Here is a 22,792-nt window from a genome sequence, read left to right as displayed (position 1 = left end):
ACAACATCCTTCCACACTGTCCACAACTCCACCGACCTTAGTGCCATCCACAGATTTAATAACCCATCCTTCTACACCCTCATCCAGGTCATTTATAGAAATGACAAACAGCAGTGGCCCCAAAACAGATCCTTGTGGTACACCACTAGTAACTGAACTCCAGGATTAGATTCCCTGCAGTGTGGAAACAGGCCCTTCAGTCCAACAAGTCCACACTGACCCTCCGAAAAGTAACCCACCCAGACCCATTTCTCTCTGACAAATGCACCTAACACTATGGGCAATTTAGCATGGCCAATGCACTTAACCTGCACATCTTTGTGACTGTGGGAGGAAACCAGAGCACCCGGAGGAAACCACACAGACATGGGGAGAATGTGCAAACTCCACACAGACAGTCGCCCAAGGCAGGAATCAAACCTGGGACCCTGGTGCTGTGAGGCAGCAGTGCTAACCACTGAGCCACCGTGCTGCCCAGAAACGGATGAACATTTCCCATCAACCACCACCCTTTGTCTTCTTACAAATAGCTAATTTCTGAATCTACAACTAACCAGCCATCCAGCTAAACTGAGCTAACCAATCCCTAAAATATGCAGCAGCTCTGGTCACAAGTATGGGAGTGATGGTGTGACAATGGAACCCATTGTATTGGTAAATCAGGTCACTGGTGCACCAAATTTGCAGGATTTCCTTCTTGAGGGGGAATTATTCTGAATGGTGTTGTGGATATATGAGTCCCATTCCCAAATACTTCATATACTGCCACCTTCCTGAGATAAAGAAAAAAGCATGCTAATGTTAGGCCCCAGGATAAGTCTTCCAATTTGTTACGTTCTAGACAGTCCGCCCCAAACAGGTAAGTTAAACTGGTTCCCCTTCTTTATTCACCCAAATCCATGGTTGGTAGTGACAAGGTTAATTTAAAAAGAATCCCTTGTCTTGTAAATACCTTTCTCCCAGACTCCAATGAATGTATGTTTCCCAAGGAGCCAATTCAACCAGACTTTCTTGAGTTTCAAATAAAGTCGGTTTATTAACCACTAAACTCAAGGAATTAATAATGAAACACACATACACACAGATTAGGAATAAGAGGTGAGTCCGAAAGAATAAAAGTTAAAAGAAGACAAGCATACGGATCAGTCTTTGAATTATTCACGAAAAGAAGATAGTTGAGTGCTGAGGTTGTCACAGTAGAAGTTACTGGAGCATTTGCTTTGAGAGTCTTGGTTTTGCAGACTGATTGAAATTGCTTTCTCCTGATTCTATTTTTTTTAACTGTTTTGCAGCAGTCGGAGTGTGAGAGGGGCTCCCTTTTGTTATCCTGCTATACAGGATGACTAAGGGACAGCTTTTTCCGACTGTGACCTTCATAATGTGCTGTTGCTCAATTACAGACCACGACACACCCAAGTGTTCAGTCTCACTAGTCCACTCCAGTAGAGTTGAAGCTGGCTCATTAACCTATGTCCTTGCGCATTCTTCAAAGGTTAAAAATCACAAAATGGTTCTGCAGTTTGGGACATAAGCTGCATGGGGTATCATTTTGAGAAAAGAGTTGTTAAAATTTTGCAGCTAGGGACGGCATGGTTGCTCAGTGGCTAGCCTTGCTGCTTCACAGCACCGGGGGCCTGGATTTGATTATCACCTCAGGTGACTGTCTGTGTGGAGCTTGCACATTCTCCCCATGTCTGTGTGGATTTCCACTCGCAGTCCAGAGATGTGCAGGGCAGGTGAATTGCCCATAGTGCTAGCTGCATTAGTCAGGGGTAAATGTCAGGAAATGGGTCTGGGTGGGTTACTGTTCAGAAGGTCAGTGTGGACTTGTTAGGCCAAATGGCCTATTTCTGCGCTGTAGGGAATCTAATCTGATCACAGTTCAGTCTTCTTTGATGCCTTTCGAGTTACTTCCAATTGGAATGTTTTTCACACAAGTTATCTTGTCTCAGTAGCATTCATCTCTTGAAAGCACAATTTGGAATGAAGGACTGAAGACTTTTGTAGTATTTTGGGGTTCAATCCAACGTCGTAACATTAAACAAACAATCCTGTTCAATATATATTGCATTCATATATTGCCTTTAAAGTCAAATTAAGATAAGCAGACAAGCTCATGATCTGACTCATTTGCTGGAAGTATTCTTTACTCACTCATGGGACGTGGGAATCGTTGGCTGGCAAGTATCTATTGCCCATCTCTAGTTGCCTTTGAACTGATTGGCTTGCTAGGCCATTTCAATGACCAGTTGAGAGTCAACCATGTTATGTGTGTCTGGAGTCACATGTAGGCCAGACCAAATGAGGATGGCAGATTTCCATCCCTGAAGGACGTTAGTGAACCAGATGGGTTTTTCCTGACAATCAATGATGATTTCATGATGTTCAGTAGGTTCTTAATTGTAGATTTTTATTGAATTCCAATTCCAAGATCTGCCATGGCAGGATTCAAACCCATGTCCCTTGAACATAGCTGAGTTTCTGGATTAATAGTCTAGCAATTACACCATTAAGCCATTGCCTCCCCCTATTATGTAGGTATACTATTAACCACTAAACTCAAGAAATTAATAATAAGAGGTGAGGCTTAGCAAACTATAGGAAAAGGTTCAAGGCTCTTTTGCACTTGCCATGAGTTTGAGAGGAGTCTATGGTTCCCCGTTGCTTTCTCCATGGCAATGCCTCAGCCAATCAAACTTGACTTGCCAACCAGTTAGCACCCTTTCATCCTGTAGTATAAATTGTTGCGGGAGTTTGAAATTTTGGCATTCTTGCATCTGTCCTGATGAGTGCAAGATAAAAACTTCAACAACATGTCTCTCTTAACAATAACACACAAGTGCAGTAAAATATAATAAGGTGCCTTACAGCATGTTATCAAACAAATGGTAACACTGAGCTGGAACACAGCAGCTGACAAACAGCCTGATCAAAGTGGTAGGTTTTATGAAGTATCTTAAAGGAGTGAAGGGTTTAGGGAGGGAATTTCAGAACACAAAAGAAGATACTTGTTGTTGTTGGAGATCAGTTATCTCAGCTCCAGGACATCTCTGCGGGGGTTCCTCAGGATAGTGTCCTCGGCCCAACCATCCTCAGCTGCTTCATCAATGATCTTCCCTCCATCAGAGGGTCAAAAGTGGGGATGTTCACCGATGATTGCACCATGTTCAGCACCATTCACAAATCCTCAGATACTGAAACAGTCCATGTTCTAATACCTATCACCATCAGCCCCCACCCGCAACCACCTTTCGCCCTCCAAGTGACCTTCCTCCCAGCTCCACTCCCCCTCCTATTTATCTCTCAGCCCCCTTCCCCCCCACCTCCACCACATTCCTGATGAAGGGCTTATGCCTGAAACATCGATTCTCGTGCTCCTTGGATGCTGCTTGACCTGCTGTGCTTTTCCAGCACCACACTTTTCGACCATGTTCTAATGCAGTAGGACCTGGACAAGTCCAGGCTTGTGCTGACAAATGGCTATTAACATTCATAACTCAAAAACGCCAGGCAAGTACCATTTATGCCACACAAGTTCCTTCACAAATGCACCCTTTCTCCATGAAGGAAGATTATTTGTCTTTGATCATTGTTGAATAAGACCATACAATATAGGAGCAGAGTTTGGCCATTCAGCCCATCGAGTTCACTCTGCCATTCTATCATGACTGATGTGTTTCTCGATCGCATTCTCTTGCCATCTTCCCATAACTCCTCATCTATACTACAATCCCTCAAACTGACCCCCAACCACGCCACGCTGATCGCTAATTCCTCACATTAAGCCCCCGATACTGACCCTGCCCTCACACTGACACACTCACACTGACAAACCCCCTCACACTGACCCCCCTTCACACTGACCCCCTCACACTGACATACCCCCTCACAATGACTCCATCACACTGACCCCGACCCCTCCCACACTGACTCCCCCTCACACTGACCCCCCACACTGAGCTTGCCCCCTCACACTGGCCCCTGACCCCCCCTACTGAACCCCCTCACTGACCCTGCCCCCTCACACTGACCCCCTCACACTGACTCCCCCTCACACTGACCCCTGAACCCTCACACTGACACCCCCCTCACACTGACTCCCCCTCACACTGACCCCCCCACACTGACCCTGCCCCCTCACACTGGCCCCTGACCCCCCATACTGACCCCCCCTCACACTGACCCTGCCCCAACACACTGACCCCGACCCCCATACTGAACCCCCCAAACTGACCCCTGAACCCTCACACTGACCCCCCTCACACTGACATCCCCCTCACACTGACCCCCTCACACTGACTCCCCTCTCATACTGACCCCTGAACCCTCACACTCTCCCCCCCACACTGACTTCCCCCTCACACTGACCCCTGAACCCTCACACTGACCTCCCCACACTGACTTCCCCCTCACACTGACCCCTCACACTGACCCCCCCCACACTAACCCCCCTCTCACACTGACCCCTGAACCCTCACACTGACCCCCCACACTGACTTCCCCCTCACACTGACCCCCCCACACTGACTTCCCCCTCACACTGAACCCCCTCACACTGACCCTCCTCTCACTGACCCCGCGCCGACACTGACCCCCTCACACTGACCCCTCTCACACTGACCCCTGACCCCTCACACTGACACCCCTCACACTGACCCCCCTCTCACACAGATCCCTGACCCCTCACACTGACCCCCTCTCACACTGACACCCCCTCACACTGACTCCCATCACACTGACCCCCCTATCACTGACCCCGCCCCCACACTGACACCCTCACACTGACCCCCTCACACTGACCCCTGACCCCTCACACTGACCCCGTCACACTGACCCCGTCACACTGACCCATGATCCCTCACACTGACACCCCCAACACTGACCCCCTCACACTGACCCCTCTCACACTGACCCCTGACCCCTCACACTGACCTTCCCCTCGCAATGACCTCCCCCCCACACTGACCCTCCTACACTGACCCTCCCACACTGACCACCCCCCCCACTCTGACTCCCCCCCATACTGACCCTCCCACATTGACCCCCATCACACTGACCCCCTGAACTCCCTCACACTGACCCCCGCCACACGGACCCACATTTCAAACTGACCCCTCCCCCCACCAACAATCTTCACAAATACTCGATATATCCTGTGCTTCTCCGCAAACCTAGTTCAAACACAACCTGACCTCTCTCCAGGCCCATGATGACGTGGTTGAATTTGCACTGCCCTCTGGATAGTTAAATGCCAGCCTAGCCTGAAATGGCCAGATCCAATGGATAATCATTTTAAAAATAGTGAAGGGGTGGAAACCTCTGTCTAAATTAGGTTCCGAAGCTCTCAGACAAACAAAATTCCTGCATTTCTCAGAAGGAAAATCCCTTTCCTTAGATTAGAGATTTCTGGAATGGTGAATGGTAGCTAGTCTAAACTACTGTTTCATTAAAATAATCTCCTTGGGCATAATTATGATAGACCCATGGCATGTAGAACTTCAACTTGGATATTTTGGCCGACAGGTAGAGAACTCTTGGCACACACTGACACAGCAACTGAATCCCCAAAACACTGATGTTCAGCATGAAATGTTGATAGCTGCTGTTTGGATCCGTTTCAAAACCTTTCACATTCGCCCTGCTGACGACGTCCCTCTGCTCTGTGTAACAAAATTGGACGGTAATTCCTGAGAAATGTGTTTATGGTTTTGCTGTACCTATCTTGGACTGTTTCCATTGGGGGGTAATTTTCCTTTCGCTCGCCTCGATGCTGATTTTTGCAGAGCCGAGAAATGCAAATCGGGCCCAGGTTTAAACTGCTGTGTGCTGTGAAGGTGAAAAAACTTAACAAATGTTCCCCCAAAATAATTTCTCTCTATTTTTCCAGCTGTATCCATCCATTTAATATGGAAATATCCTTGGTACCTGTTCTTTAGTGTCTCAGTCACCATTATTTAAGATGGAATATCAGACCAAAACAATTATTGGAATGTCTAATGGCCAGTTCTAAGGCTGCAGTGAAGAAAAAGATCTGCATTATAAATACTCGCCTCAGTTTTGATTGACTAGACCAGTCTTGTTTGCCTATACGTTTCCTAGATTTTCAGTCACTTTCACGAACACTCCCCATCATCCTCAAAATCGATCTGAACTTTTATCTGTTTCTGTCACTGGAACACAAAACAAAAGGAAAAGGAGCAGGAGAAGACCACTCAGCCCTTTGAGCTATCTCACTAGCCCTTTGAGTTAGTCGGTCGAATCTCAGATGGCGACGAAACAGACTACAGACGGGAGGTGGAAGACCTGGAAGATGGTGCACTGAGAACAACCTGGTTCTTAGTGCCAGCAAAACTAAGGAACTCATTATTGTCTTTCAGCGGGATGTTACTCATGCCCCCCTACACATTAACAGCACAGAGGTGGAACGAGTGGAGAATGTCAAGCTCCTGGGAGTGGTCATCCACAACAAGCTTTCTTGGGCTCTTCATGTGGACGCACTGGTTACAAAGGCCCAACAACGTCTTTTCTTCCTCAGGCAGCTGGGGAGATTTGGCATGATGGTGAATACCCTCGCCAACTTTTATAGGTGTGCCGTTGAGAGCATTCTGTCTGGATGTATCACTACCTGGTAGGGCATCTGTACCATTCAAGATCGGAGATGGTTACAGAGAGTGGTGAACTCAGCCCGGACAATCACAAAGGCCAACCTCCCATCTATAGAATCTATTTACCAGGCCCACTGTCAAGGAAAGGCCGCCAGCATTCTCAAAGATCCATCCCACCCTGGCAATGTTCTTCTACAACCTCTACCATCAGGGAGAAGATACAGAAGCATGAACATACGCACCAGCCGGTTTCACAACAGTTTCTACCCTACTGTTGTTAGAATACTGAATGGACTCACAAACTCCAAACATTCGCCTCTACCTGTGTTTTTGTTTTGCTGCTGTTTACCTATTATTTACTTATCTGTGCTACTTAACTCTGTGATCTGCCTGTATTGCTCACAAGTCAAAGCTTTTCACTGTGCCTCAGTACACGTGACAATAAATTCAATTCAATTCATTTAATTCAATTCAATTCAACACTCCCTATCATCCCCAAAACTGATCTGGATTTTTATCTGTGTCTGTCACTGGAACACAAAACAAAAGAAAAAGGAGCAAGAGAAGACCATTCAGCCCTTTGAGCTATCTCCGACATTCAGTGAAGTCATGACTGATCATCGAGAATCATTGGCTCATAGAGATGTACAGCACTGAAAAAGATCCTCCATTTTGCCAGAGTGGCGAGGAGAGAAGGAGGAGTGAAGCGAGGGCTGCCGGGAAGGTAAGGGCTTAATTTATATTTGGGCAGTGGCTAAACCCGAGATATTACATGCGTAGTATCTCCCTCCCATGCCCCTCCTGTAACTGGAAGAAAAAGACTTTTATTTCTTATCTTTCTTTTTCATTTATTTAAGTGCATTGTTTGGTTTCAGTTGGTTCATGTAAAGCTAAGCTTATAATGGCAGGGAACCTCAGACCTGTGGCATGTGCCTCTTGCTTGATGTGGGAGCTTAGGAACGTGTCTAACATTCTTGCCTCTTACACTTGCAAGAAGTGTGTCCAGCTGCAGCTGTTGTTTGACCGCATGATGGCTCTGGAGCTGCGGGTGAACTCACTGTGGAGCATCCGCGATGCTGAGGAGGTCGTGGATAGCACATTTACTGAACTGGTCACACCGCAGGTTAGGATTGCTGAGGGAGGGAGACAGTGAATGAGTGACCAAAAGACAGAAAAAGAGTAGGAAGGCAGTGCAGGAGTCCCCTGCCGTCATCTCCCTCTGAAACAGGTACAGCGTTTTGGACACTGTTAGGGGAGATCGCTCACCAGGAGAGGGCAGCAGTGGTCAAGATCATGGCACCGTGGCGGGCACTGCTCTTCAGAAGGGCGGGAAAAAGACTCGTAGGGCCATAGTCAGAGGGGATTCTATTGTGAGGGGAGTAGATAGGCGGTTCTGTGGCCGAAAACAGGACTCCCAGATGGTTAGATTTAGATTTAGATTTAGATTACTTACAGTGTGGAAACAGGCCCTTCGGCCCAACAAGTCCACACCGCCACACCGAAGCGCAACCCACCCATACCCCTACATTTACCAGTTACCTAACACTACGGGCAATTTAGCATGGCCAATTCACCTGACCTGCACATCTTTGGACTGTGGGAGGAAACCGGAGCACCCGGAGGAAACCCACGCAGACACAGGGAGAACGTGCAAACTCCACACAGTCAGTCGCCTGAGTCGGGAATTGAACCCGGGTCTCTGGCGCTGTGAGGCAGCAGTGCTAACCACTGTGCCACCGTGCCGCCCAGGTTCTCGGGTCAGGGATTCACTGATCGGCTGCAGACCATTCTAAAAGGGGAGGGTGAACAGCCAGTTGTCTTGGTGCATACAGGCACCAACGATAGAAGTAGAAAGTGAGATGAGGATCAAAGTTTGTGCGAAGATTTGTAGCTCGGGTGCTCACTGTTGTGGTTCTGTTCGCCGAGCTGGAAGTTTTTGTTGCAAACGTTTCATCCCCTGGCTAGGCGACATCATCAGTGCTTGGGAGCCTCCTGCGAAGCGCTTCTTTGATGTTTCCTCCGGTGTTTATAGTGGTCTGTCCCTGCCGCTTCCGGTTGTCAGTTTCAGCTGTCCGCTGTAGTGGTTGGTATCTTGGGTCCAGGTCGATGTGTTTGTTGATGGAGTTTGTGGATGAATGCCATGCCTCTAGGAATTCCCTGGTTGTTCTCTGTCTGGCTTGCCCTATGACAACCAGACTACTGCGACCCCTAGGACTCATAACGGCACACAAACCAACAGCCACGCTCAGACAACAGCTCACTAGAACGAAGGACCCAATACCCAACATGAGCAAAACGAATGTAGTGTACAAGGACTGCACTAAACACTATATAGGACAAACAGGAAGACAGCTAACAATCCGCATACATGAACATCAACTAGCCACGAAATGACACGACCAGCTATCCTTCGTCGCCACACACGCAGACAACAAGCAACATGAATTCGACTGGGACAACACTACTATCATAGGACAAGCCAGACAGAGAACAGCCAGGGAATTCCTAGAGGCATGGCATTCATCCACAAACTCCATCAACAAACACATCGACCTGGACCCAATATACCAACCACTACAGCGGACAGCTGAAACTGACAACCGGAAGTGGCAGGGACAGACCACTATAAACACCGGAGGAAACATCTAAGAAGCGCTTCGCAGGAGGCTCCCAAGCACTGATGATGTCGCCTAGCCAAGGGACGAAACGTTTGCAACAAAAACTTCCAGCTCGGCGAACAGAACCACAACAGTGAGATGAGGTCCTGAAAGAAGAATTCAGGGAGCTAGGAGAGAAGTTAAAGGGGAGGACCTCAAAGGTAGTGATCTCAGGATCTGGGGAAGGTGGGACTATTACAAAATGGACGGTCTACGTCTGAACCAGATCAGATCCAATGTCCTTGGGGGGGTTTTGCTACTGCTGTTGGGGAGGTTTTAAACTAATGTGGCAGGGGGCTGGGAGCCAGAAGAGAAAACAAGTAGGCAGCGAGGTGGAGACTGGAGACTGTAAGAATCATGAAGATAGCATTAATAATGGGAAGAGTAGGCAGAGAACAGGTGAGCGCAGACGAACTGCTGGCCTGAAATGCATCTACTTTAATGCAAGGAGTATAGTGTGTAAGGCAGATAAACTTAGGGCTTGGAATGGTGCCTAGGAGTATGGCATTATTGCCATCACAGAGACTTGGTTGAAGGAAGGGAATGATGATTGATAACTAAATGTTCCAGGACATAGACGCTTCAGACAAGACAGGGAGGGAAGTAAAAGAGTGGGGGGTGGAGTTGCATTGCTGGTCAGGGACGATATCACGGCTGTGTTAAAGGAGGACACTATTGCGGGCTTGGGTAGTGAGGCATTATGGTGGAGCTGAGAAATAAGAAGGGTGCAGTTACATTGTTGGGGCTGTATTACAGACCTCCCAACTGTGAGCATGAGGTAGAAGAACAAATAGGTAAACAGATTATGAATAGATGTAGAGGAAATAGGGTAGTGGTGATGGGAGATTTTATTTTCCCAATATAGACTGGGATACACTTAGCGTCAGAGATCTGGATGGGGTAGAATTTGTACAAAGCATCCAAGAGAGTTTTCTAGAGCAGTATGTCAATCGTCCGACGAGGGAAGGGGCCATATTGGACCTGGTACTGGGGAACAGGCCAAGACAAGCGGTGGGGGATTTCTTTGAGAACAGTGACCACAATTCTGTAAGTTTTAGAATACCCGTAGATAAAGAAGAGAGTGGTCCTCAGGGAAGAGTACTAAAGTGGGCCAAGGCCAATTACAACAAAATTAGGCAAGAGCTGGGAAATGTGGATTGGACACAGCTATTTGAAGGGAAGTCCACATTTGGTATGTGGGAGGTTTTCAAAGATAGGTTAAAGATAGTGCAGGATAGGCATGTCCCGTTGAAGGCAAAGGATAGGAAAGGGCAAGATTCGTGAACCGTGGATGACAGGAGAAATTGTACAATTAACCAAGAGGAAAAAGGAAGTGTACATAAGGTCTAGGCAGCTAAGAACAGAATGGGCCCTGGAGGAATATTGGACGAGTAGGACAAGTCTTAAACAAGGAATCAAGCGGGCTAAAAGGGGTCATGAAATAGCTTTAGCAAGCAAAATTAAGGAAAATCCCAAAGCCTTTTATTCTTATATAAGAAGCCAGCGGGTAACTAGAGAAAGGATTAGTCCATTAAAAAATAATGAAGGAAGGCTGTGTGCCGAATCTGAGAGATTGGGTGAGTTTCTGAATGATTACTTTGCATCAGTGTTCACTGAGGAGAGGAACATGATGAATCTTGAGATTAGAGGTAGAGGTTTGATTAGTCTGGATCACGTTGGTATAAGTAGGGAAGATGTGTTGGGTATGATAGAGGTTATTAAGGTGGACAAATCCCCAGGGACTGGATGGGATCTATCCCAGGTTGCTGAGGGAGGTGAGAGAGGAAATAGCTGGGGCCCTGACAGATATCTTTGTGGCATCCTCAAACACAGGTAAGGAGCTGGAAGACTTGAGGGTGGCTTACATTGTCCCCCTGTACAAGAAGGGTAGTAGGGATATTCTGGGTAAATACAGACCAGTGAGCCTGACATCGGTGGTGGGGAAGTTGCTGGAGAGGGTACTGAGAGATAGGATCTATTTATATTTAGAAAAAAATGAGCTTATCAGTGATAGGCAACATGGTTTTGTGTGGGGAAAATCGTGCCTTACCAACTTAATAGAGTTCTTTGAGGAAGTGATCAAGTTGTTAGATGAAGGAAGGGCTGTTGATGACATATACATGGACTTCAGTAAGGCGTTTGATAAGTTTCCCCATTGTAGACTAATGGAGAAAGTGAAGTCACATGGTGTGCTTGACTAGGTGGGTAAAGAACTGGTTGTGCAACAGGAGACAGAGAATAGTAGTTGAAGGGAGTTTCTCGAAATGGAGAAAGGTGACCAGTGGTGTTCCACAGGGGTCAGTATTGGGGCCACTGTTGTTTGTAATATACATAAATGATCTGGAAGAGGGCACTGTTAGTACGATCAGCAAGTTTGCAGATGACATGAAGATTGGTGGAGTAGCAGAAAGCATAAGGGACAGTCAGAGAATACAGGAGGATATAGATAGACTGGAGAGTTGGGTGGAAAATTGGCAGGTGGAGTTCAATCCAGACAAATGTGAGATGATGCATTTAGGCAAGACTAATTCTAGAGCGAATTATACAATGAATGGAAGAGCCTTGGGACAAGTTGATGGGCAGAGAGATCTGGGAGTGCAGGTCCATTGTACCCTGAAGGTGGCTGCACAGGTGGATAGAGTGGTCAAGAAGGCATATAGTATGCTTGCCTTTATTGGACGGGGTATTGAGTATAAGAGCTGGCAAGTCATGTTAAAATTGTACAAGACATTGGTTCAGCCGCATTTAGAATACTGTGTACAGTTCTGGTCACCACATTACCAAAAGGATGTGGACGCTTTGGAGAGGGTGCAGAGAAGGTTTACGAGGATGTTGCCTGGTATGGAAGATGCTAGCTATGAAGAGAGGTTGAGTAGGTTAGGTTTATTTTCACTAGAAGAAAGGAGATTGAGGGGGGACCTGATTGAGGTTTACAAAATCATGAAGGGTATGGACAGGGTGGATAGAGACAAGCTTTTTCCCAGGGTGAAGGATTCAATAACGAGAGGTCACGCTTTCAAGATGAGAGGTGGAAAGTTTAAGGGAGATACATGTGGCAAGTACTTCACACAGAGGGTGGTGGGTGTTTGGAACGCATTGTCAGCAGAGGTAGTAGAGGCAGGCACGGTAGATTCATTTAAGGTGCGTCTGGACAGATGCAGGAGTAGGTGGAGAGCAGAAGGATACAAATGCTTAGGAATTGACCGACAGGTTTAGACAGTACATTTGGATCAGCTCAGGCTTAAAGGGCCGAAGGGCCTGTTCCTGGGCTGTAAATTTTCTTTGAACTCTTTGAACTTTGAACCCTTTGCTCCAACTTGTCTATGCCGACCAGATATCCTAACCTAATGTAGTCCCATTTACCAGCATGTGACCCATATCCCTCTAAACCCTTCCTATTCCTATACCCATCTTGATCCCTTTTAAATGTTGTAATTGTACCAGCCTCCACCAATTCTTCTGGCAGTTCATTCCATACACACACCACCCTCTGTGTGTAAATATTGCCCCTTAGGTCCCTTTTAAATCTTTCCCCCTCACCTTAAATCTTTGCCCTCTAGTTTTGGACTCCCCCACCTCAGAAAAAAGACTTTGGCTATTCACCCTATCCATGCCCCCTCATGATTTATGAACCTCTATAAGGTCACCCTCACCCTCCGATGCTCCAGGGAAAACAGCCCCCGCCTATTCAGCCTTTCACTAGAGTGCAAACTCTCTAAACCCTGGCAACATACTTGTAAACTTTTTCTGAATCCTTTCAAGTTTCGCAACACGCTTCTTACTGCAGGGAGACCAGAATTGAATGCAGTATTCTAAAAGTGGTCTAACCAAAGTCCTGTACAGTTGCAACGTGGCATCCCAACTCCGAGACGCAATGTGCTGCCCAGCAACGTCAAGAACTTCAACACCATTTTCATACACTATTCCATATCACGCAATGCTTTTTAACACATAAACATCTATCAGCTTCTGTCTTGAACAGTCTCAATGATTGAGCCTCCATATCCCTTTGAGACAGAGAATTCCAAAGATTCAGTGAAGACATTCCTTCTCATCCAAATAACTTCATATTTTTGAATGTGATCGCCTCTCATTTTAATAAGCTCCAGAGAGTATAGGCACAGGTTATTTGACCTTCCCTCTCAGAACATTCCCTCGATCACATGAATTAGTTTGATGAACGTTCGTTGTATTCTTTCTTGGATGAGTATCATTCCTTGTCGGTAAAGGGACCAAGCATTCACATCATACTCCCAATGTGCTCTCAACCAGGCTCTGCAGTTAGCAGTTAATACACTCAGCTTATAATACAGGCCAACATACCTTTTGCCTTCTTAACTGCTTCCTGTGCCTACATATTAACTCTCAGTGATTCATGAACAAGGACACCTAATTCCCTAGAGATTCCCAACCTCTTACTATTTAAGAAATACTTTGTATTTCTGATTTTCCAACCAAAGTGGATAACCTTGCATTTCTCCACATTGTCTTCCATCAAAGAAATTTTTGTCCATTCACTTATACTCTCGAAATCACCCTGAAGCATCTTTGCACCCAGCTCACAACTCACACTTTCACCTAGTTTTGCATCACCAACAAACTTGGAAATGTTACATTTAATGCACACATTGAAGTCATTAGAATGGGTTGTGAACAGTTGTATCCCAGGCACTGATCCTTGTGGTACCCCACCAGTCACAGCCTGCCAACCTGAAAATAACCCATTTATTCTAATTTGCTGTTTATAAACCAGTTCTCAATCCAGGCCACTGCACTGCCCCAATCCCTGATTCTGTTTCTTTACCTCCTGTGTGGACTTTATCAAAAGATTTCTGAAAATCTAAATATACAACATCCAACATTCCCCCCTTATTTATTCTACTTGTTGCATCCACAAAAAAAGCAACAGGTTAGTTAGATGTTGCTGTTTCACAAATCCATAGTATCCAATACTACTTTCTATTTTTCGTATTATTATATACTTTATCGTGGACTTGAGCCTTTTACAGAAGACTGATGCTAGGCAAACAAGTCTATAGATCATGCTTTCTCCCTTTCTATTTTCTTAAATAATATCTGCCACCTTCCAATTTGCAGGAATCTATCCAGTGTCATTTTTTATTCACAAATGGAATGTGGGTGCCACTGGCTGGGCAGCATTTATTGCTTGTCCCTAGTTGCCCCTTGAGAAGCTGGGGGTGAGTTGCCTTCTTGAACCGCTGCAGTCTATGTGCAGTAGGGAGACCCACAATTCCCTTGTAGAGGTAATTCCAGGATTTTAATCCAGTGACACTGAATATATTTCCAGGCGATATGTTTCCAGGTCAGGATGGTGAGTGGCTTGGAGGAGAACATGCAGAGGGTGGCATTCCCATGTATCTGCTACTCTTGTCCTTCTAGATAGACATGGATTTGGAAGATCCTGTCTTAAGGAATCTTGGTGAATTTGAAAGCTGTCCATTAAAGGATTATCCCTGAGCCAACCTCTTTCTACACTCCAGGATGTAAATTGTCAAGTCCTGGGGATTTACTTATTGTAAGTTCTATCAAATTGTCTTGTACATTTTTAAAATGAATATCATTTTCTTAGCATTCTTTGTTTATATTAATCTTCAGATTCTCCATTATTTCTGGGCGGGGTTTTAATGTTGCCCTCTGTGAAGTCATGTACAAAGTATTTGTTTAATTCCTTCGCCATTTCCTCATGACACATTATGAATTCCTGATCTCTGCTCATAATAGATCCACATTTCTTTTTTCCTTCCTTTCCTTTTCTCATACCAGTTTTTACAGACCATTTTTCTCTTTAGTTTACTTGTATATCCTATTTCTTCATCTTTTTCCTTTATCTTCCTTTTCAGAATTCTAAAATCCTCTCAATCTTTGGGCTTACCTTTTCTTTAGTCTCTTTACTCGTCACTCCCTTTGATTTAATACAATCCTTCATTTCTTTCATTGTCCATAGTTGGAGCACATTAATGAGTTTTTGCGTATCGAAGGATTGTACTTTGGTGTAAACTACATAGTAGCTCTTTAAATGTTCGCTGTTGCCCATCTATCATCGTGGTCTTTCGAAGTAGTCCCTCAATCTACCTTAGCCAATTTTCCCCAAACACTTTCATAGTTTCCTTTGTTTGGATTTAAGACCTAGGGCAGAAATGTATTGGAGGGGGCAGACAATTTTCTTCCACTGGATGGAAAGTGGATTGGAATCTAATTTGTTCTTTGCCAGCTGACCCCACAGTTATAATACAGTGTAGACAGCTTAAGCTGGCTGACAGTGGGACTTTTGTCTGGACTCTTGCTATGCCAGAGCTCAGTAGTGTGTGTTGCTAGTATTGCAGGAGGTTATTTCTCTGTGTTCTGTTGAGTTGGTCTGTTTTTATTTCGGAATCTATTTCATTCTACCTTAAAGATATTTAATGACCAATCTTTCCAGCAAGACAGAGGGTTCCAAAGACACACAGACAGAGGAGACAAGAGAACTATCCTCGTCTATGTCACAAAAAGGTGACCCCAATTTTAAAACAATGATTCTTCATTCTGAACTGACCTACAAGAGGAGTCACTATTTCCATGTCCACCTGGTCAAGTTATTTCAGGATCTTATACACTTCAATCAAGTCACACCTCACTCTCCAAAACTCCGTGGAAACAAAGCCCAGTCTCTCCAACCTCTCCCCATAAAACAACCCACTCATTTCAGTGATCAATAGGAGATTTTCCCCTCCAGCCCTGAATAGTGACTTCAGAACCTTGCCATTTAAGTAGTGACTACCTTATTTCCATACATTTGGATCTCATTAAGGCCCTAACTTGTCTTATTTATACATCCTTTCCAATTCTCTTCTTCCTTAAGAATCTAAGTCAGAGCAAGTACCTGGCAGCTGAGCTCAACAAATGCTTGTCCCAGCCTCCAATATAGTTAAACCCTTTCTCAGCAGCATGGACAACCACTGAGTCCCAGTCTCAGCTGTTCTGCTTGGAGAGACTGATGCTTTGTGGCAGAAGTGCAAGTTCTAGAAAATAGCATCTTTGTTGTCTTCAGCTCAGTCAACTTCCTACAAACTGAGTAAGCTACAGACCCAACACAGTAAAGAAACAACCAAAAGCTGGCCTCAACAAAATTTTTTGAGGAAATCACAAAGCCAAAGGTAAGGCTTATTTGTACCTGGAGAAGATCCCTTTTTTAAAAAAAAATCACAATTTTATCTTGATGTAACTTTACCAGCTGTATTTCCACCCCTGGCTCAGTGATTGTTTGGATTTTTGTAGTGCTTTTCACTTATGAGGATTGTATTCCCTAAATTTAGAAGTTTGTAATTTAATTTGATTCAGTTTTCAAGATTTAGTGAGACAGAGATTTATCTGAATGATACCTGGACTCCAGGGGTTAAATTCCAGGAACACAGCACATGAGAATTGCGCTCACTGGAATTTCAAAACCGAAAGGTAATGGTGTGATGGAAGTTTTCAAGACTTTAAGAGGAGTAGATCAAGTAGTTAGAGAGAAATTATTTCTGCTGGTCGGAGATTCTCCAACTAAGGGGATTTTTGAGCTGGATTTTTCAGGAGTGAAAGTAAGAAACATTTCTACACAGAACGGATGACAGAAGTGCATAGCACACTTCCTCAAACGTGTGATGATACTAAATCACCTGTAAATTTTAAATCTCAGGTGGAGAGTTTTGAAGACTGAGGTATTAGGGGATATGGGGTACAGGCTGATGTATGGAGTCAGATCACAGATCAGCCATGATGTCATTGAATGATAGAACAGGTTTGAGGGGCTAAATGGACTCCTCCTGTTCCTGTCCCAAGATTGGCCAAAATACCTCACAAATGTGTTTTTTTAAATTTGTTTTGTTCTCAGCAATAGGAGGTGAAATAATACTATCACCCACTCGTCACTTCAAATAAACAGTTAGAAAAGAAATTCTGGGAACTTTCCCCTCCCTGATGTGATGTCAGCAACAGTGAGAAAGGTGGGAACATACTGGGAGAGAATGAGAAAATCAGATTCTCAACATCGAAAAACATTTTCCTTTCCAGCCCTGAATGGTGACTTCAGAACCCTGCTATTTGAGGATTGACTACCTTATTTCCATACATTTGGATCTCATTAAGGCCCTAACTTGTCTTATTTATACATCCTTTCCAATTCTCTTCTTCTTACTTAAGAATCTAAGTTAGAGCAGGTACTGGCAGCTGAGCTCAACAAATGCTTGTCCCAGCCAACATGCAACATTCCCGAATATTTTGTGGCCACAAGCCTCCTCAACTCCTTGAACACAGAGGTTAGCATCGGACACCACCGGCCTCACCATGTCATTGCATCTGCTCCTGGACTACCTCAGACACCACTTCAGTCCTTCAACACTTTACTTCAGAGCTCAGGGATGCCTAAGGTTTGCATATTCCTGCTAGATCACTTTGCTGGATCTGAGTTTGCTCTCTGAGCTGGGAGATTCGGTTTCAGATGTTTCGTCACCATATGTCCCACTTTCTATTTATGTGTTTAGGTTTTTTTGGGTGTTTGGTGATGTCATTTCTGGTTCACCATCACCTAAAGAAACCTAAATACATAAGTAGAAAGTGGGACATAACACCAGCATTTCATTAGAGGCTCACTGATGATGTTACCTAGCATGGTGATGAAACATCTGAAACTGAACCTTCCAGCTCAGTGAGCAAACTTATATCCAGAACCTGAACTACAAATCTTTTCAAAAATTGCTAAGATCATGTTGCGTTCAGAGACACATGCATTTGAATAGGATGCATCCTCTGGCTTGGAGCTTGCTCTCTTAGTGCCTACTCACTTTACTCCTTACTTGATGGCTACCAGTCTGTGGTCTGCATTGTTTTATTTAGGTGAAAAGGGAATTTAAGCAGCTTGTTACTGTGAGAGCACCACACTGTCAAAGTTGGATGGACATATTGCTGTCATATTACGTAAACATCAACCCTCAGGCATATGCCAACAGTTAACACAGCAAACCTGCTGGTTCTGCCTCAACCAAATGGTCATGTGTGAAAACCAAAGGAGGGCTGCCTTTATTGGGATGAAGCAGGTACTCCCTTCACGGTCAGTCAAGGGGTTGTCCTATCCCAGTGCAGGGGATTGATCCCAATCAGCTTAGAGAGAATTCCAGGTATTCACTAGCCTCAGGGCAGAAATTCCTACCCATCGCTGTATTAAATGAGTGCCCTCTTATTATGTACCTACGTCCCCTAGTTTGTGACTCCCCCAATTGTGGGAACATCTTCTCAACATCTACCCTGTTAAGCTCCTCAGAATTTGTATGTTTCAATAAAATCACTCCTCACTCTTCTAAACTCTGAATGAATAAAGGCCGAACCTGGTTAACAGTTCTCGATAAGTCAACCCTTCATCCCAGCTGAATGATTCTCTTTGGAACTGTCTTCAATGCTGTAAATCCTTAAGTGGACTGAGTAACCTCCTTCTGTGCTATACGTTTCCATACATGTTTGATGAATTAGACTAAATAAAATATTTTTAAAAAACAACTATTCTGTTAATGGTGAAGTAATTGTGACTGACAGAGAGAATGTGTATAAGAGAGGGTCTGCGTGAGTGTGTGAGTGTGTCCGTGTGTGTGTGTGTGTGTGTGTGTGTGTCTGTGGGTGTGTGTGTCTATGGGTGTGTGTATCTGTGGGTGTGTGTAGTGCAGTAGGGTCACCTCTAGTGTGACATGAACCCAAGGTCCCAGTTGAGGTCATCCCCATGGGTACCGAACTTGGCTATCAGCCTCTGCTCGGCCACTTTGCGTTGTTGCCTGTCCCAAAGCCATATTCGGTACCCATGGGGATGGCCTCAAAGGAGACCTTTGGTTCATGTCACACTACAGGTGACCCCACTGCACTATACACACACACACACACACAATGTGCTCACACATACACTCACACATACACTCCCACACTCACGCATATACGCAACATCTCAGACTTATATCCGTTTGCACTCGCACTCACACACATGCACATAAGTTTGTGGGGTGAATTTGTACTTGCAAATTACATTTTAATTTGCTCAAAAATTGCATGAATCCATGTAAGATTCTGTAAATCCCTTTTTTAGGAATAGAATCAGTCTGAATATTGGGGCACAGACAGACACACAGGGCACCTCACGCCCTCAATGCATAATCTGGGCTGACATGGCACCTGTTATTAAAGTTGACTTGAGAATGTAACTTTAAAAAAGTTCTGGGATTTACATATGAAAGAACTGAAACCAACATGCCCATTCTAAAAGATGAGAGACTTAACAAACAATCCAGGTCTTTTTTCAATGTATAATTTCAGTGAAATCACACTGTAAACTTTTGCTATAAATTCTGTGTCTTACAGTCTTATACTCCACATCCACCTGATGAAGGAGCAGCGCTCTGAAAGCTAGTGCTTCCAAATAAACCTGTTGGGCTACAACCTGGTGTTGTGTGATTTTAAAGTCTGAATTGAGTAATGGAATTCTTGAATCATTTGGACTTGAGCTAAAAAAATATATTGAGGCATGAAATATGGTGTTGAAAAGTCAGTGTCTATGAAGAGTTTAAGATAACCAAGAAGGTGGAAGAAAATAGTTGTCCAACCACGTAAAAAAAAAGCCAATAACAAGAGGAGGAATGGCCTGAGAATTCAGGGAGATAGCAACTAAATATTTCAAGCTGAAATTGACTTGTAGTCTATAGAAAGATTTGGTAATTTACTTTCAATCAGTTCACTGATCTAGGACAGGTAATTGGTACTCTCTTGTTAAAAATAAATTTTAAAAACTTGTACTTTCTGTTCTGTGGTATGTTTGTTTATAGATTTAATACCATGCTCATTTAAATTAAATCCAACTGATGCTATGCAGTTGTATTTAGAATAGATGGAAAGATCGTTTGTGAAACCAAAACAGAATTAGATACAATTCATAGCACTGAGAAAAGGCCATTCGGCCCAGGATACCCACGTTGGCATGTATGCTCTGCCCAAGCCTTTCTCGCCCCCTATTAACATGTCTTTCACTTCTTTCTCTCACTCCTGTTTTTATTTCATTTCCCTCCCTGCCTGTTTAGCTTCAACTTTTGTGGTAATGAGCATTTTTATTCACATTCCATATGAATAACTGTCTTACATTTGTGGACTCCTTGCTCTTGTCTTTTATTTTAAATAGCCTTACTTGCTTTACTTTATGGGTGACCTGCTGTAATACCATTGGAGACAGTTGGGGATGGGTGCACCAGGTTAATGCCAGAGGTGTAAGAGGAGAGATTGAGCAGTCTAGGCATTTAGTCTCTGTAGTTTAGAAAAATGAGAGGTGATGTGATTGACATATATACAATGCTAAAGGGGATTGGTAATGTGAACATAGAGAGAATGCTTCCTCATGTGGGGCAATTTGGAACGAGAGGTCATTGTTTTAGGATAAGGGAGTGACAGATTTAAAATGGAACTGGGAGAAATTATTTCTCTAAAGGATCATGAATCTGTTGAATTCATTACCCCAGTGTGGTGGATGCTGGGACACTGAGTGAATTTAAGGAGGAGGTAGATTTTTGACGAGTACTAGGTTAAAGGGACCATGAAGGGAGGTGGAGTTGGAGCCGGGATGAGACCAGCCATGATTGTATTAAATGGCAGGGCAGGCTCAAGGGGCTGTATGCCCTCTTCCTGCTCCTAGCTTTTATGCTCTTATGTTATGCAAATTTATACCCAAATCATGGAGGGTGTGGTCTGGCATTGGCATTTACATACTGCATGGGGACCCACACATCTCATTGTGACTTACAGAACATAATGAGGCTCCCACACCCAGGAATATTAGGGGCAGAGGATAGTCAAACTGTCATCTGAATAGCACTGCCCCTATCCCTGTGCTACTGCCAAATTGCTGCCTGGGGATAGAAACAAAACAACGACATAAACAGTGGCGATATTTGAAGTTAAGTACAAGACACCACGATGCCATTGTACCTGAATAACAGAGGGGTTTGCTTCACAAGAATATAAAGAGTTGCATTTATAGAGACATAGAGTCATTGAGATGTTCAGCACGGAAACAGACCCTTTCAGTCCAACTTGTCCATACCGACCAGATATCCCAACCCAAACTAGTCTCACCTGCCAGCACCCGGCCCATATCCTTCCAAACCCTTCCTATTCATATACCCATCCAGATGCCTTTTAAATGTTGCAATTGTACCAGCCTCCACCACATCCTCTGGCAGCTCATACCATACACGTACCACCCTCTACGTGAAAACGTTGCCCCTTAGGTCCCTTTTAAATCTTTCCCCTCTCACCCTAAATCCATGCCCTTTAGTTCTGGACTGGCCCATCCCAAGGAAGAGACCTTGAGTACTTATCCTATCCACGCCCCTCATGATTTTATAAACCTCTATAAGGTCATCCCTCAGCCTCTGATGCTCCAGGGAAAACAGCCCCACCTTATGCAGCCTCTCCCTGTCACTCAAATACTCCAATCCTGACAACTTATGTAGCACTTTTCACAACCAATAAACACCTCAAAGTTTTTAAAGCCGAAGAAGAATTTTTAAAAATGTTGCAATGAAGGAAACACCATTGCTGATGCACAGACATCCAGCAATTTTACAGAAACCAGATCATCTGCGTTTGTAATATTGATTGAAGGGTTATCCAGGGCATCAGAGAGAACTCCCCTGCTCTTCCTAGAGAGTGTACCAGGGAAAATCAAGTACATCCACCCAGGTACACATGAAGGCGTTTGGTTGAACCTCCCTTTTGAAAGACAGCACCACCAACAGTGCAGCCCTCCTTCAGTACCTCTCTCTGATATCAGCCTTGTTTCACCGTAATGCTAATCCTGACCCTGAAACTGACCCTGACCCTGACCCTGGCCCTGATCTTAACCCTAACCCTAGCCCTAACCCTGACCTTAAATCTAACTCTAGACTTGGACCATTTCTTAAAAAATTAAACTCATAGAATATGGGTGTTGTTGGCTAGACCAGCATTAATGACCCATCCTTAACTGCCATTAAGATTTAGTCCCATTACTGTGGGTCAGGAGTCACATGCAGGCCAGACTGGGTAAGGATGGCAGTGGTTGGGCAGCACGGTGGTTCAGTGGTTAGCCCTGCTGCCTCACAGTGCCAGGGACCTGGGTTCAATTCCAGCCTCAGGCAACTGTCTGTGTGGAGTTTGCACATTTTCCTCGTGTCTGTGTGGGTTTCCTCCGGGTGCTCCGGTTTCCTCCCACAGTCCAAAGATGTGCAGGTCAGGTGAATTGGCCATGCTAAATTGCCCATATTGTTCAGGGATGTGTAGGTTAGGTACATTACTCATGGGAAATGTAGAGTAATAGGGTAGGGGAATGTGTACTGAAAATATGTTGCTGGAAAAGCGCAGCAGGTCAGGCAGCATCCAAGGAACAGGAGAATCGACGTTTCGGGCATAAGCCCTTCTTCAGGAATGAGGAGGGTGTGCCAAGCAGGCTAAGATAAAAGGTAGGGAGGAGGGACTTGGGGGAGGGGC

This window comes from Chiloscyllium plagiosum, unplaced genomic scaffold (genome assembly GCF_037043375.1).
Source record: "Chiloscyllium plagiosum isolate Xiang-an unplaced genomic scaffold, Cpla_swu_hap1 HiC_scaffold_10, whole genome shotgun sequence".
Lineage (NCBI taxonomy): Eukaryota > Metazoa > Chordata > Chondrichthyes > Orectolobiformes > Hemiscylliidae > Chiloscyllium > Chiloscyllium plagiosum.
This window is presented reverse-complemented; position numbering follows the sequence as displayed.